We start from the raw sequence: 25238 nt of genomic DNA, 5'->3' as shown, positions 1-25238 counted from the left end.
CCAAGTCCTGCCGATGACCCAGGCTGTGCTGTCATCAGCAGTGAGTGCCCTGGAAAGGTAGATCTGGGAGCCTCGACTCTCATTGTTCTCCTCTCACCCTGACTCATGCCCGATACCTCACTCTGTGTTACTCCCACCTGCACTGGCCTCCAGCAGTGAGACAGCACATAGACACAACCCAGACCAATATCCATGGGGCCGGAAACAAGTGCAGTAATTTATAAGTTAAAATCAAATTAAATGTCACCAGGTCAATTATTGTCATTTATTCAGATGAGAATTAAATTATTATAATCCTTGCATTTGATGCAGCACCTTATCACTTCATCAAGACATCTTAACAACAACAACAAAATTACATTTGTATAGTCAGGAGGATGGCCCAAGGCGCTAGACAATCAGTGTTTCCAATAGTGGGGCGAGCGAGGCGGGGGATGTGAAGCAGGCCGAAGCCCGCTGAGTGAAGGGAGCGAGTGGGATAGTAGGGGGTTAGGAGATTGCAGACCATGGAAGGCTTTGAAGGTGAGGACCAGGATCTTGAACTGTATCCTCTGTGTGATGGGAAGCCAGTGGAGTCGGGCGAGGATGGGGGTGATAGGGTCACGGAGCCTGGTGGGGAAGAGGACATGGGCTGCAGAGTTCTAGATGATCTACAGGCTGTGGAGGGAGGAGTTGGGGGCCAACAAGCAGTGAGTTTGCGTAGTCGAGCCTCAATGTAATGAAGGCGTGTGTGAGGGTTTCGGGGGCCTGCGGTGTGAGACAGTGTCGAAGCCTGGCGATGTTGGGGAGGTGGGGAAGGCAGAGTGCGTCATGGCGCAAATGTGGGGTAGAAAGGATAGTGGAGGGTCAAATAAGACCGTAAGGTTCGGGACTGGCTTAGCAAGATGGAGTGTACAACCATGGATGGTGATGCTGTCAGCGCCTAAGGTGAGGAGGCGCTGATGAGAGCCAATCAGGAGAGCCTCGGTCTTGTTGACTTTCAACTGTCGAAAGTTAGCTCCAATCCAGAACTTGATGTCTGACAGGATTTACAGTATTTTTACTGGGAATTTGTTGTCAAATGTGGCAGCCTGGACCCAGAGCCTGTAAAGTGAAACCTCGATTAGCCGCTAGTTTCACATTTCCACTGGGATTCTGTTTTGAAGTTAATGTTCCAGTTGTAGTATCACCATGTAATCACACGGTGGCGATCAAAACCTCAGTGCAATTGCAGTACAATTCCTGCAGGAGGCGCCCAATGCCAGTAAAGGCTGTCCCATTTATTCTAGATTTGGTCACTTAATTGTAAAACAATTTTATATTCAATACAGGGCAAGAGCTGGTGTGCATGCCCTTGCCTGGTTTGATTCCTATCTCTCTCACCATCTCCACTTTGTTGCCTCTAACAGTTTCTCCTCCAGCCCCCGCACTGTCACGTTTGGCGTCCCCCAGGGCTCTGTTCTTGTCTCCTCTTTAATATCTACATGGTCCCCCTCGGTGACATCATCCGCAGACATGGGGTCAACTTCCATATGTATGGGGATGACACCCCACTTTATCTTTCTGCCCCCACCCTCAACTCCAGGACCACTGCTGTCCTGACAGACTGCCTGTTGGACATCAAGTCCTGATGCAAACTTCCTACAGTTGAATGTGATTAGACTAAGGGCCTCCTGATTGGCTCACCCCAGCGCCTCAGCACCTCAGGCTCTGGCAGCATCACCCTCCATGGTTGCACACTACAACTCACCAACCAGTCAGGAACCTGGGGGTCTTGTTCGACTCAACTGTCTTTTCTTCCCCATATCCAAGCCATTACCCACTCTGCCTTCCCTCACCTCCGTAACATCGCCCGACTCCCCCACTACCTCACCCCTCAGGCCACTGAAACTCTCGTTCATGCCTTCATCACCTCCAGGCTCGACTATGCAAACACCCTGCGTGTCGGCCTTCCCAACTCCTCCCTCCACAGCTGCAGATAATCCAGAACTCTGCAGTCCGTGTCCTCTCCCGCACCAAACTCCGTGACCCCATCTCCCCCACTCTCGCCCGACTCCATTGGCTCCCTATCCTTCAGAGGATCCAGTTCAAAATCCTGGTCCTCACATACAAAGCCCTCCATGGCCTCGCCCCACCCTACCTCTGTGACACGCTAACAACCCACCCGCTCCCTCCGCTCAGCCGGCTCTGGCTGCTCCACGTCCCCCAACCCACCCGCCCCACCATTGGCGGGAGAGCCTTAGGCCACTCTGCCCCCAACCTCTGGAATTCCATCCCCCCGTCACTCCCTCACCCCCTCCTTAGCCTCCTTCAAGTCCTGCCTCAAGACCCTACTCTTCGACCATGCCATTGGTCACCCCCTTCCCCTCCCCTCCGTTCTCCTGCCTGACCTCAGTTGTACACTGTCCAGCTCCTTGGGAAGTCCTCCTGACACGAAAGGTGCTATACAAATGTAATCTTGTTGTTGTTGTTGCATCCCAGAGGGAGGAGTGAGGGTTTGGTGAGAGCTTCCCAGGATAGATTACCAGGAGAGAGGAGTCTGAACCCAGGCTGATTTCATCACATCTTCGCGACATCTCAAAGCGCTTCATAGAATATACTGTAAAGTGAATTGACTGTATATTTTGTGGGCGAAATGCACACAGCAGCGTCCCACAAACAGATGTGGATTGAGTGACCCAGAGGGTGTTGAGTTCAGTAACTGAGCCCAGAGCTGGGACATGAGACATTCTAGTGTGTGTGTGTGGGTGGAGCGAGTGTGTGGGGCAAGTGTGTGTGGTGGGAGAGTGTGTGTGTGGGGTAAGTGTATGTGTTGGGGAGGAGTGTGTATGGGGAAAGTGTGTGTGGGGGGTGAGTATATGTGGGGCGAGTGTGTTTGTGGGAGGGAGTGTGTGTATGGATGGTGTGTGTGATTACTGATCCGCACCTCGGGCGTTGGCAGCATAGTCCCCATGGCTGCACACTCAACCTCCGCAACATTGCCAGACTCCGCCACTGCCTCACCCCTCAGGCTGCCCAAACCCTCACCCAGGCATTTGTCACCTCAAGGCTCGATTACGGGAACTCCCTCCTCAGTGGCCTTCCCAACTCTTCCCTTCACAGCTGCAGATCATCCAAAACTCTGCAGCTCGTGTACTCTCACGCACCAGGCTCTGCGACCCCATCACTCCCACCCTCGCCCGACCCCATCACTCCCATCCTCGCCCGACCCCACTGGCTCCCCATCCCTCAGAGGATCAAGTTCAAGATCCTCGTCCTCACCTTTAAGGCCATCCATGGCCTTGCCCCCTCCTACCTCTCTGACCTGCTGACTCCCTACCAACCATTCAGTGGGCTCCGGTCTGCTCCATGTCTCCCGTCCGACCCGCCCTACCATCGGTGACCGGGCTTTCAGCCTCTCTGCCCCCACATTCTGGAATTCCATCCCATGGTCCCTTGGCCTCGCTTCCTCCTTTGCCTCCTTCAAGGCCGGTCTCAAGACCCTTCTCTTCAACCGTGCCTTTGGTCTCCCTCCCACCTCTCTGCCTTCCCTCACCCTCCCCCACCCCTCCCCCAATGCTCGGGCCCCGACACCTGACTGTTCAGCGCTTTGGGACGTCCTCCCGACGTGAAAGGCGCTCTATAAATGTCATTTTGTTGTTGTTGTTGATGTTGTGTGTGGGGGGAGTGTGTGTCTGGAGGGAGCGTATCGTGGGGGGTGAGTGGGGGGGGAAGTGTGTGTGTATGTGGGGGGGGGTGCGGGGGGCAGTGTGTGTGTAGGGACAGTGTGTGTGCGGGGGTGTATGTGTGTGGGGGAATGTGTGTGTCTGGAGGGAGGTGTGCTGGGGGGGCAGTGTATGTGGGGGAAAGTGTGTGTGGGGGGAGTGTGTGTGTGGGGGTGTGTGTCTGGAGGGAGGTGTGCTGGGGGGCAGTGTGTGTGGGGGGAAGTGTGTGTGGGGGGAGTGTGTGTGGGGGGAGTGTGTGTGTGGGGCAATTGTGTGTGTGTGTGGGGGAGTGTGTGTGGGGGAGTGTGTGTGGGGGAGTCTGGAGGGTGTGTGGGTGGGGGAGTGTGAGTGTGTGTGGTGAGGTGTGTAGGGGGGGGGAGTGTGTGTGTGGGAGGGAGTGTGTGTGGGGGAAAGTGTGTGTGTATGGGGTAGTGTGTATGTGTGGGATGGAGTGTGTGTGTGGGGAGGGCAATGTGTGTGGGGTGGGGGGTGCAGTGTGTATGTGTGTGGGGGGGGTGTATGTGTGTGGGAAGGCAATGTGTGTGTGGGGGCGGGAGGGAGTGTGTGTGTTTGGAGCGGGGGGGGGGGGGGGGAGTGTGTGTTTATAATAATAATAATAATCCTTGCATTTGATATAGCGCTTTTCACGTCGGGAGGACGTCCCAAAGCGCTTCACAGAACACACTGTAAAGTGAATTGACTGTATATTTGTGGGCGAACGCGGCAGCCAATTGCGCACAGCAATGTCCCACAAACAGTCGTAGATTGAAAATGACCAATTTATTATTGTTTTTGGTTTTGGAGGGAATATTATTAGGCTCTGTGTGGAGTAAGGAAACTTGCCCAAGGTTTGGCTCTGACCCCCCGGGGATTGAACTCAGGTCTCTCACTTGCAAAGCGAGTGCTCTAACCACTGAGCCACAAGACAGGGAGTGTGTGTTTGGGGTGAGGGGGAGTGCGTGTTTGGTGGGGAGTGTGTGTTTGGGGTGGGGGGGGGGGGGGTGGCGTAGTGTGTGTGTCTGCAGGAAATTCGGCGTCCAAGGGGTTAACCTGAAGCTGGGGGTGGATGATCCATCAGCCCCTGGTCTGGTCTGTCTGGTCTGGTCTGTCTGGTCTGGTCTGGTCTGTCTGGTCTGATCTGTCTGGTCTGTCTGGTCTGGTCTGGTCTGGTCTGTCTGGTCTGGTCTGGTCTGTCTGGTCTGATCTGTCTGGTCTGATCTGTCTGTCTGTCTGTCTGGTCTGGTCTGTCTGGTCTGATCTGTCTGGTCTGGCAGCTGCCCAGACACACAGCCTGTGGATTCCCTGTTCCCTGGGACTTCCCAGTGTGTGTGACCGGGGGCTGAGAGTGTGACTGAGCTGAGGCCGGGTTGAGGCTGGCTGTGAAGAGAGCACACATACACAAACATACATACATACACACACACACATACATACATGTGCACACACAGACAGACATACACGCATACATACACACACATATATACACATACATACCCACATTCGTACATACACACACACATACATACACACAGACCAGGGGCTGATGGACCGTCCACCTACGTACAACAACAACAAGATTACATGTGTACAGCGCCTTTCACGTCGGGAGGACGTCCCAAGGTGTTGGACAGTGACAGCATTTCAGACCCGAGCTGGGGTTGGGGGTTTTGGGGGGGGTAAGGGAGGGGAGGGGAAGGGGGATGGCCGATGGCACGGTCGAAGAGGAGGGTCTTGAGGCAGGACTTGAAGGAGGCTAAGGAGGGGGTGAGGGAGTGACTGGGGGATGGACTTCCAGAGGTTGGGGGCAGAGCGCTGAATGCTCTCCCGCCAATGGTGGGGTGGGTGGGGCGGGGGCGTGGAGCAGCCAGAGCCGGCTGAGAGGAGGGAACAGGAAGGTTGGTAGGGGGTTAGGAGGTCGCAGAGGTAGGGTGGGGCGAGGCCATGGAGGGCTTTGTATATGAGGACTACAAACTTACATACACACCACATACATCATACACACAGACACAAGGCTACAGGTCTGTTCTCTGCTGTTAGAAACCTGTTATTATTCAGTCTGGGCTCCTGCTCAGGGGCTGCTCAGTTTTTCGGGATCTTCAATTTCACATTAAAAGTCTCCCCCCTCCCCCCCCCCCCCCCCCCCCCCCGAACCCACCCACTACCACCCACCGCCTGCCCACCCCACCCCCTAACATCCCACCCCCTGACACTCCTCCCCCTTGCCCCGGCCCCCCCAGCCCCCGCCCCGGCCCCCCCAGCCCCCGCCCCGGCCCCCCCAGCCCCCGCCCCGGCCCCCCCAGCCCCCGCCCCGGCCCCCCCAGCCCCCGCCCCGGCCCCCCCAGCCCCCGCCCCGGCCCCCCCAGCCCCCGCCCCGGCCCCCCCAGCCCCCGCCCCGGCCCCCCCAGCCCCCGCCCCGGCCCCCCCAGCCCCCGCCCCGGCCCCCCCAGCCCCCGCCCCGGTCCCCCAGCCTCCGCCCCGGTCCCCCGCAGTGTTGGTAAAGGAAGTGCCCACTCAAACTCTAAGTCTCCCTGACCTCACACTTTGGGTTCACTGTGAGGGATGTAAAGGGATTTTGAAAATCCCCGCAGGGTGTGGCCGGCTTTCTCGCTGCTTGTCCAGCCATGTCCTCCCCACACATCAGGGTTAACAGGAGCTGAGGGGGAGGATTCCCTGCCCCCAGTGAAACCTGTACCTTCCCTGCTCCCCCGTTACTGGCCGCGCTCAGATTTCCACACCATCGTTACCAAGTGCTTTGGGATGTTACTCTGCACGGTTCATTGTATCAGTGTTGGTTGTTATTGTTCTCACCTCTCAGTGAGTTTGTGTCATTGAGAGGTGCAGCTTTTTCTCATCTCCCAGTGTGGCCCAACAACACATCCAAATCCTTCCTCGGCTGTCTGTCCCGTTACCTGGGGAATGTGACGGTTTCTGTGTGTTCTGCTGTCACACCAACAACAGTTCATGCCCCGAGGGAAACGTGTCTATAGTTGCGCTGAGTCGAGTGGGTGAAATCAGCAGTAAAATAGCGATGGTTTTTTGCAGTGACTGAATCCCTCAAAAATGCCTTCGAGAAGCCAAGTGGCACTGAGCGCACTGCGAGCTGTGATGTGTACAAGTGGAGAGAGGCCAGAGACAGAGCACAGGGACACTCCCAACCTCCCTGTTACTCCCAGCTTCACTCCCAAACTCCCTGTTACTCCCAGCTTCACTCCCAACCTCCCTGTTACTCCCAGCTTCACTCCCAAACTCCCTGTTACTCCCAGCTTCACTCCCAAACTCTGTTACTCCCAGCTTCACTCCCAAACTCTGTTACTCCCAGCTTCACTCCCAAACTCCCCGTTACTCCCAGCTTCACTCCCAAACTCCGTTACTCCCAGCTTCACTCCCAAACTCCCTGTTACTCCCAGCTTCACTCCCAAACTCCCTGTTACTCCCAGCTTCACTCCAAACTCCCTGTTACTCCCAGCTTCACTCCCAAACTCCCCGTTACTCCCAGCTTCACTCCCAACCTCCCTGTTACTCCCAGCTTCACTCCCAAACTCCCCGTTACTCCCAGCTTCACTCCCAAACTCCCCGTTACTCCCAGCTTCACTCCCAAACTCCCCGTTACTCCCAGCTTCACTCCCAAACTCCGTTACTCCCAGCTTCACTCCCAAGCTCCCTGCTACTCCCAGCTTCACTCCCAAACTCCGTTACTCCCAGCTTCACTCCCAAACTCCCCGTTACTCCCAGCTTCACTCCCAAACTCCGTTACTCCCAGCTTCACTCCAAATTCCCTGTTACTCCCAGCTTCACTCCCAAACCCCGTTACTCCCAGCTTCAATTCCAACCGCATTATTCCCAGCTTCACTCCCAAACCCTCTGTTACATATTTGTAAAAAGTTTTTACAAATATATTAAGAGGAATAGGCTGTGAGGGTAAATGTAGATCCACTTCAGTCAGAGACGGGAGAAGTTGTAATGGGGGTCAAGGACATGGCAGAGTCCCTAAATGGATATTTTGCATCTGTCTTCACCCTAGAAGACACAACAAGTCTGCCAACGATAGGGATGCACCAAAGGGATAAGGACAGGGAGCAACTTAGGGAAATTTTCATTAGTAGAGAATTGGTGCTCGGGAAACTGTTAGCACTAAAAAGTGACAAATCCCCTGGTCCGGATGGTCTGCATCCCAGGGTTTTAAAAGAGGAGCTTATGAGATAGTGGAGGCCTTATGTCTGATCTTCCAAAATTCCTTGGATTCTGGAACAGTCCCCATGGATTGGAAGATCGCAAATGTCACACCACTATTTAAAAAAGGTGGAAAGGAAAAGATGGGAAACTATAGGCAGTTAGTCTCACATCAGTGATAGGAAAAATCTTAGAATCGTTAATTAAGGATGTGGTAGTGCGGTATTTAGGGCACAATATAATTAGGCCAAGTCAACATGGCTTTACAAAAGGGAAGTCATGTTTGACAAATCTCATAGAGTTTTTTGAGGATATTTCGAGTAAACTGGATAAGGGTGAATCAGTGGATGTGGTTTATTTGGACTTCCAGAAGGCATTCGATAAGGTGCCGCATAAAAGGTTAGTCCAAAAGATAAGGGCCCATGGAATTGGGGGGAGCATATTAACGTGGATTGGGGAATGGTTAACGGGTAGGAAACAGAGTAGGGATAAACGGGTCCTTTTCGGATTGGCGGGTTGTGACTAGTGGAGTGCCACAAGGATCAGTGTTTGGGCCTCAGCTATTTACCATCTACATCAACGATCTAGATGAGGACATCGAAGCTAATATATCTAAATTCGCTGATGACACAAAACTAGGAGGAAGTGTCAACACAGAGGATGACATTAAAAAAATGCAGCGAGACATAGATAGGTTAGGTGATTGGGCAGGTAGGTGGCAGATGAAGTATAATGTAGGGAAGTGCGAAGTCATCCACCTCGGTAGCAAAAACAGTAGAGCGGGTTATTTTTTAGAAGGGGAGAGATTGGAATGTGTTAGTGTCCAGAGGGACTTGGGTGTCCTTGTACACCAATCACAGAAAGTTAGTCTGCAGGTGCAGCAGCAATTAGAAAGGCGAACGGTATGTTAACGGTATGTTAACAGTATGTTAACGGTGTTAGCATTCATTCTGAAAGGATTAGAGTATAAGAGTAGGGAAGTCTTGCTGTAACTGTATAGTTACAGTATAGTGAGACCACACCTGGAATACTGTGTCCAGTTTTGGTCTCCTTATTTAAGGAAGGGGGTGCAGCGTAGATTTACTAGGTTAGTACCAGTGATGAAGGGGATGAGTTATGAGGATAGGCCTATATTTGGGCCTATATTCTCTAGAATATAGAAGAATTAGAGGGAATCTTATAGAAACCTATAAGATCATCAAAGGGCAATGATAGAGTGGATAGTGGGAGATTGTTTCCCCGGTTGGAGAAACTAAAACCAGGGATCACAACCTTAAAATCAGAGGCAGCCCTTTTGCACTGAGTTGAGCAAGAACCTCTTCACTCAAAGGGGTGAATGTTTGGAACTCACTACCCCAAAGGGCTGTTGACGCTCAGTCCTTGAACATATTCAAGACTGAGAGAGATAGATTTCTTATTGCTAAAGGGATTACGGGATATGGGGATAAGGCAGCGTCAGGTTATTAGCTGGAGTTAGATTAGAAGATCAGCCATGATTGAATGGCGGGGCAGGCTCGAAGGGTTGAATGGTCTACTCCTGCTCCTACATGTTATGTTATGTTACTCCAAGCGTCACTCCCTGTTCTTGGTCCCCTCCATTTCAACATTTAGATATTCCCTCTTGGTGACATCATCTGTCGACAAGGGGTCAACTTCCACATGTATGCAGATGACACCCAACTGTACCTCTCTGCCTCCATCCTTGACTCCAGGGCCACTGCTATCCTCAGACTGCCAGTCGGACATCAAGTCCAGGATAAGAGCTAACCTTCATGGTTCTATCCTTGACTGGTTCAGATCCACCTTTCACACCATCTCCACTTCATCTCCACAAACTGCTTCTCCTCTAGCCCCCGCACCGTCTCGTGTGGTGTTCCCCAGGGCTCTGTCCTTGGTCCCCTCCTCTTCAACATCTATATGCTCCCCTTTGGTGACACCATCCGCAGACATAGGTTCAACTTCCACATGTATGTGGATGACATCCAACTCTCTCTCTCTCTGCCTCCACCCTCAACTCCAGGACCCACTGCTGTTCTGACAGAATGTCTGTCAGACGTCAAGTCCAGGATGAGAGCGAACTTTGTTCAGTTGAACGTCAACAAGACTGAGGCTCCTGATTGGCTCTCATCAGCACCTCCTCACCTTCAGGCGCTGACAGCATCACCATCCATGGGGGTCACTCCTCCTCACTGAGCCAGTCCCAAATCTTGGGGTCTTGTTTGACCCTCAACTATCCTTTCTACTCCACATCCGTGCCATGACCTGCTCTGCCTTCCCCCACCTCTGCAACATCGCCCGACTCCGCCACAGTCTCACACCGCAGGCCCCCGAGATGCTCATCCATACATTCATAACATCGAGGTACGACTATGCAAACTTAATGCTTGTCAACCTCCCCAACTCCTCCCTCCATAGGCTGCAAATTATCCAGAACTCTGCAACCTGTGTCCTCTGCTGCACCAGGCTCCATGACACTATCACCCCCATCCTCGCCTGACTCCACGGGTTTTCCATCACACAGAGGATACAGTTGAAGATCCTGATCCTCACCTTCAAAGCCCTCCATGGCCTTGCACCCCCCAACCTCTGCCAACTCTTAACCCTCTACCAACCTGCCCGCTCCCTCTGCTCAGCGGACTCTGGCCCTCTTTACCTCCTCTACCTTGACCGCCCCACCATTGACGGGCAGTCTTTCTGCCACTCTGCCACCACTCTCTGGAACTCCATCGCGCAGTCCCTCTGCCCCGGATCCCTGACTGTACAGGGCTTTGGTACTGACTTTAAAGGCAATATACAAATGTAATGTGTTGTGTGGCCGAAACACAGCAGCCAATTGCACAAAGCAGTATAACTCTGTGTTCATGTCTCAACGTCTAGGAGTAAACAGTTTTCTGTTGTGTCTCTGAATCTGGCTCTGTGCATAAAACCTCCTAATGAAGTTAGCGCTGGTGACTCAGACTATTGGAAGCTTGTGATCTGGGAGGTGCATTAGTTGCACAAACTGCCCTTGATTCAACTCCAACAACATAAAAGTCCCCTCACCCCCCAGCCAGCAGCTGGAGCAAGAATGCCACCTATTGTACACAGTAAAAATATGCATTTATTCCAATTTGATAAATATTGTATACTATGTACAGAGTATAATGCACACATCTAGCTTAGATTAAGCTACTTCTTGGAGGCTGGTGAATGTGGGTAAGTTTACCCGGAGAGATGGCTGAGATGGATAGGATAGTGTCAGCAATCTGAGAAGAAACGAAAGGGGTTTGTGATGGGAAGAGGATAATTTGCCAAATGAGGTTGCGTACATTGGTCTTTTTTTGCTCCTATACATCCCTAAATTCCCGGTCCCCTCCCGCCCACACACACACACATAGAATGATGGGAAAAAACAGCTGTAAAATAGATTCAACAGGAAAAGTAAAAACTGTCACATAATGTGCCTGGAAGGGGAGCTGCAGGTGGCACTGGTTGTTGCATGTGTGAGTGCACGTGTGGTGGTGGCGGCGTTGGTTACACTGGTCTCGCTGTCAGCAAACTGAGTGACACGGTGTTGGAGCGATGCCGATGGGGACGGTCTCCTGACCTGAGAGGCCCTGTTATATAAATGCAATTTGTTGTTGTTGTGAGTGGGATCTGCAAAGCCAAAGGGAGCGGAGAGGGCGAGTGGCACGTGACCTGGGGGCTGCATGTGTGCATGCGCACGTGGACGGGCGCGCGCACGCACGGGGCACGCAGGGAGGGTGGGGGGCACGCGCAGGCACCCTTATTGTGGCGAGACCGAGGCGCGCGCGTATGCACGCCACGGCACACTGTGGGCTTACGCACGGCAGCGCCGCTAAAACGACTGTTCGGGGCCGCTGCCATTTAATAACAATCCCGAGTGGGAGGGGAACGGCGAGGGAGGGAGGGAGAGCCGCGCCGCGCCGGAGAGAAAGGCGCCGAGAGCGAGAGACGTGTCCACTCGGGAGACGCCGTCGTCGCTGGGAGCCGGTCATGAGCGGCCCGCCGCCCCGCAGGAACCTCGCCGCCGCCGGGGGAGCTGGAGGTGGAGGAGGAGGCGGCTGCCCCGTCAGCGGCCGGCGCCAGCTCCCAGGTAATACCTCACCACGCCGGCCAGGCCCGGCCCGGCCCGGCCCCGCGCGGGCGGCTCCCAACTCAACTCAAATCAAACTGCAAAGGATGCTTCAAACGGCCGCCGCTGACGGTTGGTCGTCGATCGCGCGCGCGCGGAGCGCGGGGCAGACAGTCAGTCAGTGAGTCTCGACGTTTCCTTTAAGAGAGAGCGTCAGGAAAATATTTTTTTCGGGAAAAAAAATCCCTGGAGCACAGCGCGAGGTGGAGGAGCTCTCCCCCCAGACACACACACGGATCGCGCGGTATTTATTAGTTGGGTATTTTTTCCTCGATACAAGGCGGATGCAGCAGGCCACAGCATGCACACGGCCGCTCGCTCTGCAAAGTTGTTATGCGAGGTGTAGAATCGATTGAAAGTTTAAGTTTGAGGGAGGGAGGGAAACGGCTTCTTCCTCCTGCAGGAGCCCGGGGAGTGACTCTGCCTCTCTCTCTCCCCCTCCTCCTCGGGGTGAGTGACAAGCTATTGCACCAATCAGCAGCGCTAGTTTGTTGTCAGTCCCGCCTCATGCTTGTGAGTTATCCAATGGAGAGCGAGAGGCGGAGGCGGCGCGGGGGAGGCCGGGAGTTGTAGTCCAGTTCACCACAGGCGGAGCAACAACAACTTGCAGTTGTATAGTAGCTTTCAGGTACACAAAAAACGCCTCTTTACGTGCTTTACTCAATAAGTTTGATGGTATTATGCGTAGGCAACAACATCTCACAATCAATAAGACTAAATAACCCTAACCCAAAATACTGCAGATGCTGGAAATCTGACAAATACAGAAGTGGCTGGGGACACTCAGCAGGTCAGGCAGCATCTATGGAGAGAGGAAAGTCAGTCAACGTTTCGGGTCCACGACCCTTCTTCAGTTCTATCAACACCCACTTTCCTTTTTCCATAGATGCTGCCTGACCTGCTGAATGTTCCCAGCGATCTCTGACGATAATAATCCTTAAGTAATTGCTGTCAAGTGTAGAACTGTATTTGTAGACAAACACAGGAAGGACGTTTATACACAGCAAGAGCTTACAAACAGCCAGACAGTGAATCAACTGATTAATCTGATTGTTGGTTCGGACACCATGACAAACTCTCTTTGAATTGTGTTGTCGTGCATCCACCAGAACAGCCAGACAATAATAATAATTGCATTTGATTTTGTGCCTTATCACGTCGCCAGGATTCACGCCTGAACAACTGGCCATCTGACATAAATCTTTTCTTTCCCCTCTCCTTGGACTCACACTGCAGTGGACTGTGAGTCCAAGTCTCACTTAATGTTGAGCTCATAGTCTATGCTGGTGCATCATCTGCAATACTGGGAGAGTATTTACATTGATGGAGATGCCATTGTTTGTGGCAATGAATCCAAAACTTCTCTCAATGAAGAATCGTTTTTTCTAAGATCCTCAAATTTTTATTCCAACAGTCCTAACTTGGGGGCCCCTACAAATATAATCTGTGAGTGCATGCTATCTTGTATCGAAAGGCCTTGGCATCTGCACTATTGAAACAAAGGGTGAGTAACTCAGGGCCTCCATATTGTGGTCCATTGCATTGGTGTGCGCTTACCTGCTTTAATGCTCTCTCTAACTTGCGCTCATTGTGATCCGTGCACGTAGAAATACTGCAGCGTGATATGCTAACACTTGCCATGTAATTTCCCCAAATAAAATTGGTCATTCACTCCATGACTGTTTGTGAGACACTACTGTCCGCAACTGGGTGCCACGTGTCGTTCACAAAATACAGTCAATCCACCATTCAGTATATCCTGTGACGTGCTTTGAGATGTTCAATGACGTGATAAGGAGCGGTATCAAATGCCAGGATTATTATTGTGATGCCATCGCCCGAGTTGTCTGATCTGGTGACAGAGGAGCGGCCAAGGCAGTGGAGGAAGCTACTTGCCTGACACCAACTTTCTCGGGCGCTCAGAACTTTTGACCATGTCTGCCTCAAAGTTTTTTTTAAGCTTGTTTACAGTCAGTTGGAGGCGCTTTGTTTTCAACATGGTCCTGGCTTTAAATAGACTGGTTATTGAGCAATAAATAGTATAGAATTTTGAAAAGAAGCTTTGAGTGGTTGGGACAGGATAAAGTAGTTGGAACAAAGTTAAAATGGTAAAAATGAAAAAGTTTTATATAAATAGTTTCCAAGGTTTTTAGATATAGAGGAGTAATATTTCTACATGTTTTTCTGACATTTATATTAGTACAGCATTTGTATATATTTTAGTTTCACAGTGTACTAGAAAAATAGCCAGACCGAGGACTCTGGAATTTCCTTTGACTTGCAAGTTGTCGTAGGGTTAAATTACTGGAAATTTGAATGCTGCTTCATGGGCTCTGCTTGTGTGAGATTTTGACAGATCTGGTATCTGAGTGACTGGCTCGTGGAATGGGGTGTTTTATTTCCTCATTTATCTCTGACTGCGTTGAACTAAACTGATTGATTTTGTCTGAGGCAGAGGTTGGTCAGTGAAGACATGTACCCTGATGATTCAGAAGGAGTTAAAGGCTGTGACTTTTATAAAGTGCTGTCTTGAATAATGTTCTGTGAAGCCCACTCTTGTGTTTCTCAGCCACGATGCGAACCATCTACCCACTCTGTATCTGTAATTGCACACTCTTATTTGCACACATTTGTAAACTGAGTTTTAGCTCTCGCAGCATTGAAGCCTGGCCATTTTAAAATAATCCATGCGTTTGATATGGGGCTTATCACATCTAAATGTCACAAAGCGCTTCACAGAATTTCCTGTGAAGTATAGTGACTGGGTAATTTGTATGCTTTGAAACATCACAGGCCCATAACACCTCACAGTCTTAGCCTATAGCAAGAACAATTTACATTGACATAGCACCATTCACATCAGAAGAATGTCTCAAAGGGGGCAAGGTGAGGGAGTCCTGATGAAGTTCCAGAGGGCAGGGGCAGAATAACTAAATGCTTATCCACTGATGTAGGGCCGAGCTGGCAAAGGACATGAAGCAGGCACGTGTTTTCTGAGTAGAGGGAGCAGCCCAGGCAGGAGGTTGTAGAGATAGGGTGGAGCGAGACTGTGGAGGCATTTGAAATTGAGGGTGAGAATCTTCAATTCGATCTGCTGAGGTTTGGGGAGCCAGTGGAGCTGTCTAACTTATTATTCGGTCTTAGTTTAGAACCTTATTTTCTTTTAAGTAATGTGGAAACTAGCTTCCAAATTAAGATAGAATTTTTCACAATTCTTTCTGATGTAGCTTAAGACACATTAAATAGTCTTACAGGGCAAGGCGGTGATATTTCAAGCCTCAAGTTTGAGCTCTGGCTTCATTGCTGTACTTTGATGCGTAGGTGCAGTGCACCTGTCCAGGTATAAGTCTTGTATGTTGTGCGCTGGTCTTTTTCAGTGTATGAGCCTTCACTGCCAATATATGATGTATGATGTTGACCCTGATCAGCGGGCTGCCTGCTTCCGTGGTTACATTGCTCTGCTGCATGTATAAAATAAAGCTTTGGTCAGAATTCTGATAGATCAGGATTTTTGCCAAGATCAGTGCTCATCCCAAGAATCGCAGGAAAGTGTCTGACTCAATCACTGGGACTTTTTTGCGTAATGAAAACTGATTAGCCACTGATGGTGCCTTCTGGTGATGGAACAGTGAGATAGAAGCTTTGGACACAGCAGCAGGTGCCAGGCATGGCACTGATCCTGGCATCACCACCACTTTGTGTCCAACAGTGACTCCTGTGTCAACTTTGACCCGTTTGGGCAATATGTATATCTACCCCAGGTTATGGCAGATATGTTCTCTTTTCTAAGCAATTCTAAGCCACTTTGATAATTTCTCCCATGGTTCTGTAAGTCTCCCCCCCCCCCCCCCCAAGGTTGCCTTCAAACTTCTCATCCCCATCCCATTCTCTTACCCACAGAGGCCAGCTGCTGATTGTTGTTTTAGAACTGGTCATTCAAAGGTGCAAGATTAACATGGGAATTGTTTTAATCATACAGTTCCAGGTTTTAATGCCTGGAGTGAGCTGAGTTACTGGTCTCTGCTGGTGCAATGCTAGCAATTGGACTCAGCGCCCCCTGGATTAGCAAGGGGAAAAGTCAGCCAGTGTTCCTTGTTGGAGACACCATTTTGGAAGTTGAGTGTACTTGCATGTTTGCTGTGGATAGAATCTAGCTGGGCTTGCACTGATGACAGTGCCTCGCATATGAGCCAAATCCACCCTCAGGGAATACATCTACGGACAAGCTTAAGCTCTGCCGATCTGTATAGCAAGGGTTGGCCATTGCTACATGCAACAACTGATTGGAGACAGTTACCGGGGACAATTGGCCCCTATAAGGGGAGATAATGAAATGTGTAGGTGAAACCTTCAGGCTATTTGAATGACTGGATAGAGAGAGTGATCTCTTGTACTTGATAGGCTTACATTTTATTTCAAAGTCAGCAGGTTATTTTTGTTAAAGATTGTTGACATCCAGATTGTTTTTTTTTGCACAGGGGCTGCTTGATAATTTAGCATGATAATTGCACCGTCCTGTTAAACCTGCAAGCCATCGTAATAGATTGGAGGTGCCTGGGCATTAAGTATGCACCAGAACTGATTTAATTCTCAGCAAACAGGACAGCATGAGGTGTTGCTTCACCTCACTCCCTATCTGCATGTCCTGAGCTGTTATGATGGAGGAGGTGGTTTATTTGATACTTTGCTGTCTGAGTTAAATATGATATTTTAGATGCTGTGCTTTCCAACTTGTTTCTCCCTACCAACAAATGCATTTGGAGAATCATAGAATTATACAGAACAGAAGGAGGCCATTCGGCCCATCGTGTCTGTCCCGGTTCTTTTAAAAGAGCTTCCAAATCAATCCCACGCCCTCGCGCTCTCCCCATAGCCCTGATCAACCCCACTCCCCCGTTCTCTCCCCATAGCCCTGATCAACCCCACTCCCCCGCTCTCTCCCCATAGCCCTGATCAACCCCACGCTCCTGCTCTCTCCCCATAGCCCTGATCAACCCTACTCCCCCACTCTCTCCCCATAGTCCTGATCAACCCCACTTCCCTGCTCTCCCCCCAAAGCCCTGATCAACCCCACTCCCCCGCTCTCTCCCCATAGCCCTGATCAACCCCACACCCCCGCTCTCTCCCCATAGCCCTGATCAACCCCACGCTCCCGCTCTCTCCCCATAGCCCTGATCAACCCTACACCCCCGCTGTCTCCCCATAGCTCTGATCAACCCCACTCACCCACCCTCTCCCCATAGCCCTGATCAATCCCACTCCCCTGCTCTCTCCCCATAGCCCTGCAAACATGTCCTCCCCAAATAATTATCTACTTCTCCCTTAAAAATTGTTATCAAATCGGCTTCCACCAGCCTTTCAGGCAATGCATTTCAGATCTCAACAACTCGCTGTGTGAAAACATTTCTCCTCACCTTCCCTCTGTTTCTTTTATCAAATATTTTAAATCGGTGTCCTCGGGTTCCCGACCCACCCACCAGTGGGAATAGTTTCTCCTTGTTCACCCTATCGAATCCCCTCATCATTTTGAAAACTTCTATCAAGTCTCCTCTTAACCTTCTCTGCTCCAAGGAGAACAATCTGAGCTTCTCTCACCTCTCCTGATAACTGAAGTCCCTCATTCCTGGTACCATCCTGGTCAATCTCCTTTGCACCCTCTCCAGTGCCTTGACATCCTTCCTAAAGTGTGGGCTCCAGAACTGAACCCAGTCTCTCGCTGAGGCCTAACCAGTGTTTTTTAAAGGTTCAGTGTAAGTTCCTGACTTTTGTATTCTATGCTCCTATTTATAAAGCCTAGTGTCCTGTATGCTTATTTAGCAGCTTTATCTGCCTGTCCGGCCACCTCCAAACATTTACTTATATGACCCCCCGGTCTCTCTGTTCCTTCACCCACATTAAGATTGTACCATCAGCTTATATTGCCTCTCCTCATTCTTCCTCCCAAAGTGCATCACATTGCAGTTCTCCACATTAAACTTCATCTGCCCCGTGTCTGCCCATGTTACCAGTCTGTCTATGTCCTCTTGCAGTCTGATACTATCTCCCTCACTATTTACTACTTTTCCAGCTTCGTATCATCTGCAAACTTAGAAATTGTCCTCCCTATACCCAAGTCCAGGTCATTTATATAGATCAAAAACAGCAGTGGTCCCAGTACTGCCCCCTGGGGGTCACCACTGTACACTTCCCTCCAGTCAGAAAAACAGCCGTTCACCATCACTCTCTGCTCTCTGTCTCCCATTCAGTTCTGTATCCGCTGCCACTGTCCTTTTAATATCGGGGCTTCTATTTTGCTGCAAGTCTCTTATGTGGCACTTTATCAAACGCCTTCTGAAAATCCACATAAACTACATCAACTGCACTACCTTCATCCACCCTCTCCGTTACTTTATCAAACAACTTTTGCCAGGTTTGTTAGACATGATTTGCCTTTAACAAATCTGTGTTGGCTATCCTTTATTAACGCATATTTTTCTAAGTGAAAATTTATTTTGTCCCGGATTATAGTCTCCACAAGTTTCCCCATGACTGACGTTAGACTGACTAGCCTGTAGTTCCCGGGTTTATCCTTCTAACCATTCTTGTACAGGGGAGTAACATTTGCAACCCTCAAGTTCTCTGGCACCATCCCGGTGTCCAAGGAGGATTGAAAGATTGTGCCAGAGCTTCCGCTATTTCCACCCTTCCACCCTGTTCCATCCGGACAGGATGCATCCTGTCCAGACCAGGTGACTTATCTACCTTGAGCACCGTCAACCTTTTTAGTACCTCCTCTTGGTTTATTCTTATCCGATTTCTCTACCTCTCCGTTGATACTATGGCATTGGCTGCACCCTCTTTTGTGGAGATAAATGCAAATACTCATTCAGTATACCTGCCTCCACAAGAAGATTTCCTCTTTGGTCCCTAATTAGACCCACCCTATCTTTGACTAACCTTTCATTCTTTATATGCTTATAAAATACCTTAGGGTTCCCTTTTGTGTTACCCGCTAATCTTTTCTCATACAATCTCTTTACTCCTCATATTTCCCTTTTCAGTTCTCCTCTGTTCTTTCTATATTCTGTTTGATTATCTTCTGTATTTTGGACCTAAAATTTATCATAAGCCTCCTTTTTCTGTTTTATTTTAATCCCAATTTCTTTATTCATCCAGGGAAGTTTGGATGACCTACCTTTCGCCTTTGTGGGAATGTATTTGTTCTCAGTAAGAGAAGTTATCAGTAAGGTTTGCTTTGGAGGCTGTGCAATGTACAGCTAGTTGGTACTGATGTTCTTTAAGCCTCTGCACTTCCTGAGTCCCGCAGAGGTGAGGTTCCTTCTTTGGTACTCAATTTGGGGAATCTGATAGAATCAATCGCACATCTCCAGTGAACATTGGACAATAGGAACTTAGGATAGTGTTATTTGGTTCATTGGGTCCTCTCCACCCCAAACCATTCATGGTGCTATTTTCTGCTCCCTATGCTTCCCTGCCTCCTCGCCATCTTCTTCTACATTTCAGCTTCCAAAGTACCTGTCCACTCTCTCTTGATTTCCTCAATCAATATTCTCATCCATGGCTTTCTGGGCCATTCAATTACTCATCTGTCTGCAAGGAAAACATTCAACCTTGCCTCAGTCCAAGTTTATTTTGCCCTACCTTTAAATTCATATTTGTTAGGTAAGGGTATCCAGGGATATGGGGCAAGGGTGAGTAATTAAAGCTGAGGTAAAAATCAGTCATGATCTTATAGAATGGCGGAACAGGCTTGAGGGGCTGAATGGCCTACCCTTGTTTCTATGTTTCATATCCTCTAGGAAAGTTTCTTTTCTAATTCTCTTAGTAGAATAATACTGCAGATTCCAGATAGCTCTGTTCTGTTAATGGAGCTTCTTTGTGTGAATGTAGCTGGCGGGTCTAATCCAGGTGTGAGGGTTTTCCTGTTCAAAATGCGTGTGAAAGCACTGGGCCTCATGGAGAGGAACAACAGCCAGTAGAATGAATCCTGGAGCGATGGGGATTAGGGAGCGGATTGACCTTCGCTGGGTTCTGGCGTGGGGATAGAGTTACGGCAGGCTTAAAGTCGGCATAAAATTACAGTCTGTCTTCGTTTGAGGGAATATAGGAAGATTTGGTGCTGAATTTCCTTTCCTGAGCTGCTCATTTATGAATCTGTGACATTTAAAATCCCATATTGTGTAAAATGAAGGCACCCATGTAGATTTTAGAAACGGTCAGAAACCCAACCAATAGAACATGAAACCGCTTTCCAGGTATAGCCAGAAACAAGGACTGATCCAACAGCCTGGGGAAAGTACTGGAAATAATATTGTGACAAAATATCCAACATCTTAAAGTAAACGTCTGTCTCGTTAAGGCCAAATCCAGTCCAGGAACATGGTGAAATGAGAATGGTACCGAAGCCCTGGAGGCAGTGTGAATGTAGTCAGAAAATGTCTTGCATTTATATAGCGCCTTTCACACTGGACTGCATCTCGGAGCGCTTAACGGTAGTGGAGCCCGATGCCGAGCCAGGGGGAGGGGGAAGGTGACTGTAGGCACGGTTGAAGAGGAAAGTCTTCAAGCACGACCTGAAAATGGGAGAGAGGAAGCAAGGCAAAAGGATTGAGGGAGAGTTTCACAGCTTCGGGGCATATTGGCTGAAAGCACGGCCGCCGATGTTGGGGAGGATCTGGGGGACAAGGAGGAGGCCGGAAGTGTAGGAAGCTAGCAGGTTGGGGAGAGAGAGAGGAGGGTGCCGGGGAGTGAAGGGATATAAATACAAGAGTGAGGATCTTGAAATCGATCTGCGCTGTGACAGGGAGCCAATGGAGTTTGGCAAGGACAACAACAACAAAATTACATTTGTAAAGCGCCTTTCATGTTGGGAGGACGTTCCAAGGCACTGGACAGATAGAGTTATGGACCCGAGCTGGGGTCAGGTCTGGGAAGGGTGGCAGAAGGCCCACCCACCAATAGTGGGGCGAGTGAGGCAAGGGGGTATGAAGCAGGCCAGAGCTGCTGAGCGGAGGGAGCGAACAGGATGGTAGGGGGTTAGCAGGTCACAGAGATAGGGGTGAGCAAAACCGTGGAGGGCCATGATCTTGAATTGTATCCTCTGTGTGATGGGAATCCAGTGGAGTCTGATGGAAATGGGGCTGATAGGGTCACGGAGCCTGGTGTGGGAGAAGACACGGGCTGCAGAGTTCTGGATGATCTGCAGCCTATGGAGGGAGGAGTTGGGGAGGCCGACAAGCAATGTTTGCATAGTCGAGCCTCGATGTAATGAAAGCATGTATGACAGTGCGGAGGTGGGGGAAGGCAGAGCAGGCCATTACGCAGATGTGGGGTAGAAAGGATAGTTGAGGCATAGAGTACAACAGAGGGGTCAAGGAGGACAAGGAGGCAGAGGGAGCCTTGGTCGCAGATGGACAGAATATCATTTGTCACTTTGACCAGGGCTGTTCCTGTAGGCGGCACAGAAACCCGATTGGAGGGGTTCGAGAAGGGAGTGGCGGGAGAGGAAGGAGCAAAGCTGAGAAGCAACAATTCATTCCAGGACCTTGGAGAGAAAAGGGAGGTTGGAGATGGAGCGGTAGTTTGGGAGTAGAGAAGGGACCAGGGAGGGTTTTTTTAAGGATAGGAGTAATGACAGCGATTTTTAATGGGGTGGGAACAGTACCAGAAGACAGAGAGAGGTTTATGATGTCTGTGAGTCGAGGGGCAAGGAGCTGGAGCTGGGAGGTAAGGAGAGGGGTAGGGATGGGGTCAAGGGAGCAGGTGGTCGGTTTCATGCGGGACTGGGGTAATGGAGGTATGGAGTTTAGTGCAGCTGAAAATGCAGGCAGCAGAGTTTTGAAATTAGTTGAATTTTGTGAATAGTGGAGCAGGGGAGACCAGTGAGGAGGGTGTTTTGAGAAGTTGAGGTGACGAAGGTAAGGACGAGTGTTTTGGCATATTTTGAAGTGAGGCATGGACTGAGGCAGGCAATGTGGAGGAGATGGAGGAAAGCGGTCCTGGCCAGGGACCGGATGTGGGGTACGAAGGATAGCTGGTGATTGAACCTGACCTGTAAGGTGCACATGGGTTCGGTGAGTCTTAGGGAGAGGGTGAGGATCTGAACCGCAGGAGAGAAGATGTTGATAGGAGCCAAGGAGTATGTCTTCTGTCTTGTCACCGTTTACAGGGTAGGGGAACACAGTGGATGTTGTACACATGGACTTTGAAAATATGGTACCATGGGAGATTTGTTATGAGGATTTAGACCCAAGCTATTAATCAGCAAAAGAGCTGCATGGATAGAAGCTTGACTGCAGGCAGAGAATGGGTGGGAGTAAAAGGATGTTTCTTCAATTGGCAAAAGAGCTTGTGACATGCCCCAGAGGTCTGTGTTGGGACCTGACGTATATATAAATGATTTGGACATGGCCACAGGACAATTATGTATTCTGTTCAGGGACAACGATGAACAAACAGTTATATTGTTTATTGACCCCCAAACCCACCCACATCTTCCTCTCTGACATCTCACGCTGCTACTTCCTTCTGCCTCTGTTCTGAACACCTCCTCATCCGAGGCGACTTCAACCTGCATTTTACCCCCGCTTGCTGAATCTCTGCTGACTTTTCCTCTCTCCTCTCACAACCACTCCCTCCACATTCACTCTCCCACCCACGTCCATCGCCACTCGCTTGACCAGGTGATTACCCGGGGCCTCAGCAACTCAAGATCAAAGCCAAAGCCATCTTGGACCATTATTTCATCTCCCGCAGGGCGAAACCTTGGGCAAGTTTCCTTACTCCACACGCCTAATAATAATCTCTCCAAAACCAAAAACAATAATAAATTGGTCATTTTCAATCTACGACTGTTTGTGGGACATTGCTGTGCGCAATTGGCTGCCGCGTTCGCCTACAAATATACAGTCAATTCACTTTACAGTGTGTTCTGTGAAGCGCTTTGGGACGTCCTCCCGACGTGAAAAGCGCTATATCGAATGCAAGGATTATTATTATTATTATTAACTCTTCAATCCCTCTCCCCACTGTCACCCAATCCACCTCCATCTCCAACTGCCCTGGAATCATCACTCCCTATATAAACTCCTCCAATCGGGTTTCCATACTGCCTACAGTGCAGAAACAGCCTTGGTCAAAGTGATAAATGATATTTTGTCCACCAGTGACCAGGGCTCCCCCTGTCTCCTTGTTCTCCTCGACTCCTTGTGGAGTCCTGTAGCTCAGTGGTTAGAACACTCGCTTTGCAAGTGAGAGACCTGAGTTCAATTCCAGGCAGAGGGCGAAACCTTGGGCAAGTTTCCTTACTCCACACAGAGCCTAATAATAATCCCTCCAAAAAAACAAGACAATAAATTGGTCATTTTCAATCCACGACTGTTTGTGGGACATTGCTGTGCGCAATTGGCTGCTGCGTTCGCCCACAAATATATAGTCAATTCACTTTACAGTGTGTTCTGTGAAGCGCTTTGAGACGTCCTTCCGACGTGAAAAGCGCTATATCAAATGCAAGGATTATTATTATTATTCACCTGGCCGCTGCCTTCGATACTGTTGACCACCCTATCCTCCTTTATCACCAGTCCTCTCACCTCAACTTTCACGGTTCTGTCCTTCACTGGTTCAGATCATACCTTTCACACCGTCTCCACTTTGTCTCCACAAATGGCTTCTCCTCCAGACCCCACACCGTCTTGTGTGGCGTTCCTCAGACTCTCTACTTGGTTCTCTCCTTTTCAACGTGTACATGCTCCCTCTTAATGATATCATCCGCAGACATGGGATCAAATTCCACATGTATGTGGATGACACACAACTATCTCCCTGCCTCCACCCTTGACTCCAGGATGTGTCCTGTCCAGGATGCGTGTCTTCTCTTGGACCAGGCTCTGTGAACCTATCACCCCCACCCTTGCCTGGCTCCCCATCCCCCAGAAGATAATGTTCAAAATCCTCGCCTCCATGGCCTTATACCTTCTAGCTCTGTGACCTGCTAACCCCATGTCAACCTGTCCATTCCCTCCGCTCAGCAGGCTGTGGCTTGCTTCACGTCCCCCACCCGGCTCACTTCACCATCAGTGGTTGGGCCTTCAGCCTCTCTGCCCCAACCTTTGGAACTCCATCCCACATTCCCTTCGACTCACCCCCTCCCTTGCCCCCTTCAAGGCATGTCTCAAGAACCTCCTTATCAACCGCACCTTTGGCCATCCTCTCTGACCTCCACCCTCCCTGATCCCAACCCCCAGCTCGGGTCCAAATTCTGCGCCTTGGGGTGTCCTGATGTGAAAGTCGCTATACAAATGTAATTTTGTGTTGTATAGTATATTGTGTTGAATTCTTTACAAATTGTTGCTTAGGTCACAGTTGTAATATTGGCTGCAACCCATTATAAAAGGATATTAAACTGATATTTTATATGTTCTATATTATGTAGCCACTGTTGCATATGATATCAGATTATACAGTTTTATCTGTTAGTTATTAGTCATTTACTTGCAATGGATTATTCATTCAGAATGTCTGTATAAATGTACTTGTGATTTATTTTGGGTGGTGAAGAGAGTCAATCTTACAATAGTCCTCAAAGGAAAAAATTCTGGCAGCTTAAAGTGTCTCTTGAGTCTTGCTCGGGGACATAATGTGAAGTACTTTCCCAGCTGGTGTCACTGGTAGAGGGCTTGGTGTTTGACAGCAGAGCACATCTGTGCTGTCTGCGGGTGATCTGACTTGTGGCATTGGAAGAGTGGTTTGAGTGGGAACGTGCATTAATCTCTCCCTGCAGAACACAAACCTGACGTGACCTGACCTGCTCCGCTCGGTGCAGTGTGTGCCTGCAGTGCAGCCTTCAAACAGGTACCTACCTCCTGGTGTCACTGTCACAAGAAAGATGGAGAAAGCCCTTAGTTGATCTCATTCGTTCAGAGTTTCAGCACCCAACTTTTTTTAAATTTAAATCCACTGTCCTGGCCTCAACCACATATCCTGGTCCCTTGTTCATTATCCCCTTTGTAAACCAATACTTCCTAAACTTGCTCTGCACAGCTCAAATCTGTGGTTTCTTGTAGTCTGTTCAATGGTTTAATGGTTCCCTCTTCCCCCCCCACCCCACCCACCCAAATCCTTTGGAAGTTTCACATGTATAATTGGCCAGCACCTCATTTGGCCACTGGGTAACAATGATTTTTTTGTGGGGTGGGTTGTGTATGTCAGTGTGAAGGCTGCTGGCCACCAGTAGTTCATTCTCTACAGGA

The 25238-nt window shown here is 49.8% G+C and overlaps 1 protein-coding gene across 5 annotated transcripts in view; it reads left to right on the top strand.

The window, feature by feature from the left end:
* Positions 1-11763: 11763 nt before the first annotated feature.
* Positions 11764-25238, top strand: part of LOC103190426 (BCL9 like) — a 57053-nt gene continuing 43578 nt past the window's right edge. For 4 of the 5 annotated variants that reach the window (XM_042343858.1, XM_007911204.2, XM_007911205.2 and 1 more), the window contains exon 1: positions 11764-11949. The gene's annotated coding sequence lies outside the window, so the exon portion shown is untranslated. Of the gene's footprint in view, positions 11950-13435; positions 13493-25238 lie in introns of those variants that run through there. The other variant, XM_042343856.1, reaches the window with a different exon arrangement.

The sequence above is a fragment of the Callorhinchus milii genome, unplaced genomic scaffold (genome assembly GCF_018977255.1).
Source record: "Callorhinchus milii isolate IMCB2004 unplaced genomic scaffold, IMCB_Cmil_1.0 Scaffold25, whole genome shotgun sequence".
Classification (NCBI taxonomy): Eukaryota; Metazoa; Chordata; class Chondrichthyes; order Chimaeriformes; family Callorhinchidae; genus Callorhinchus; species Callorhinchus milii.
Note: the sequence above shows the minus strand (reverse complement) of the source record. Positions and strands in the feature narration are given on the sequence as shown.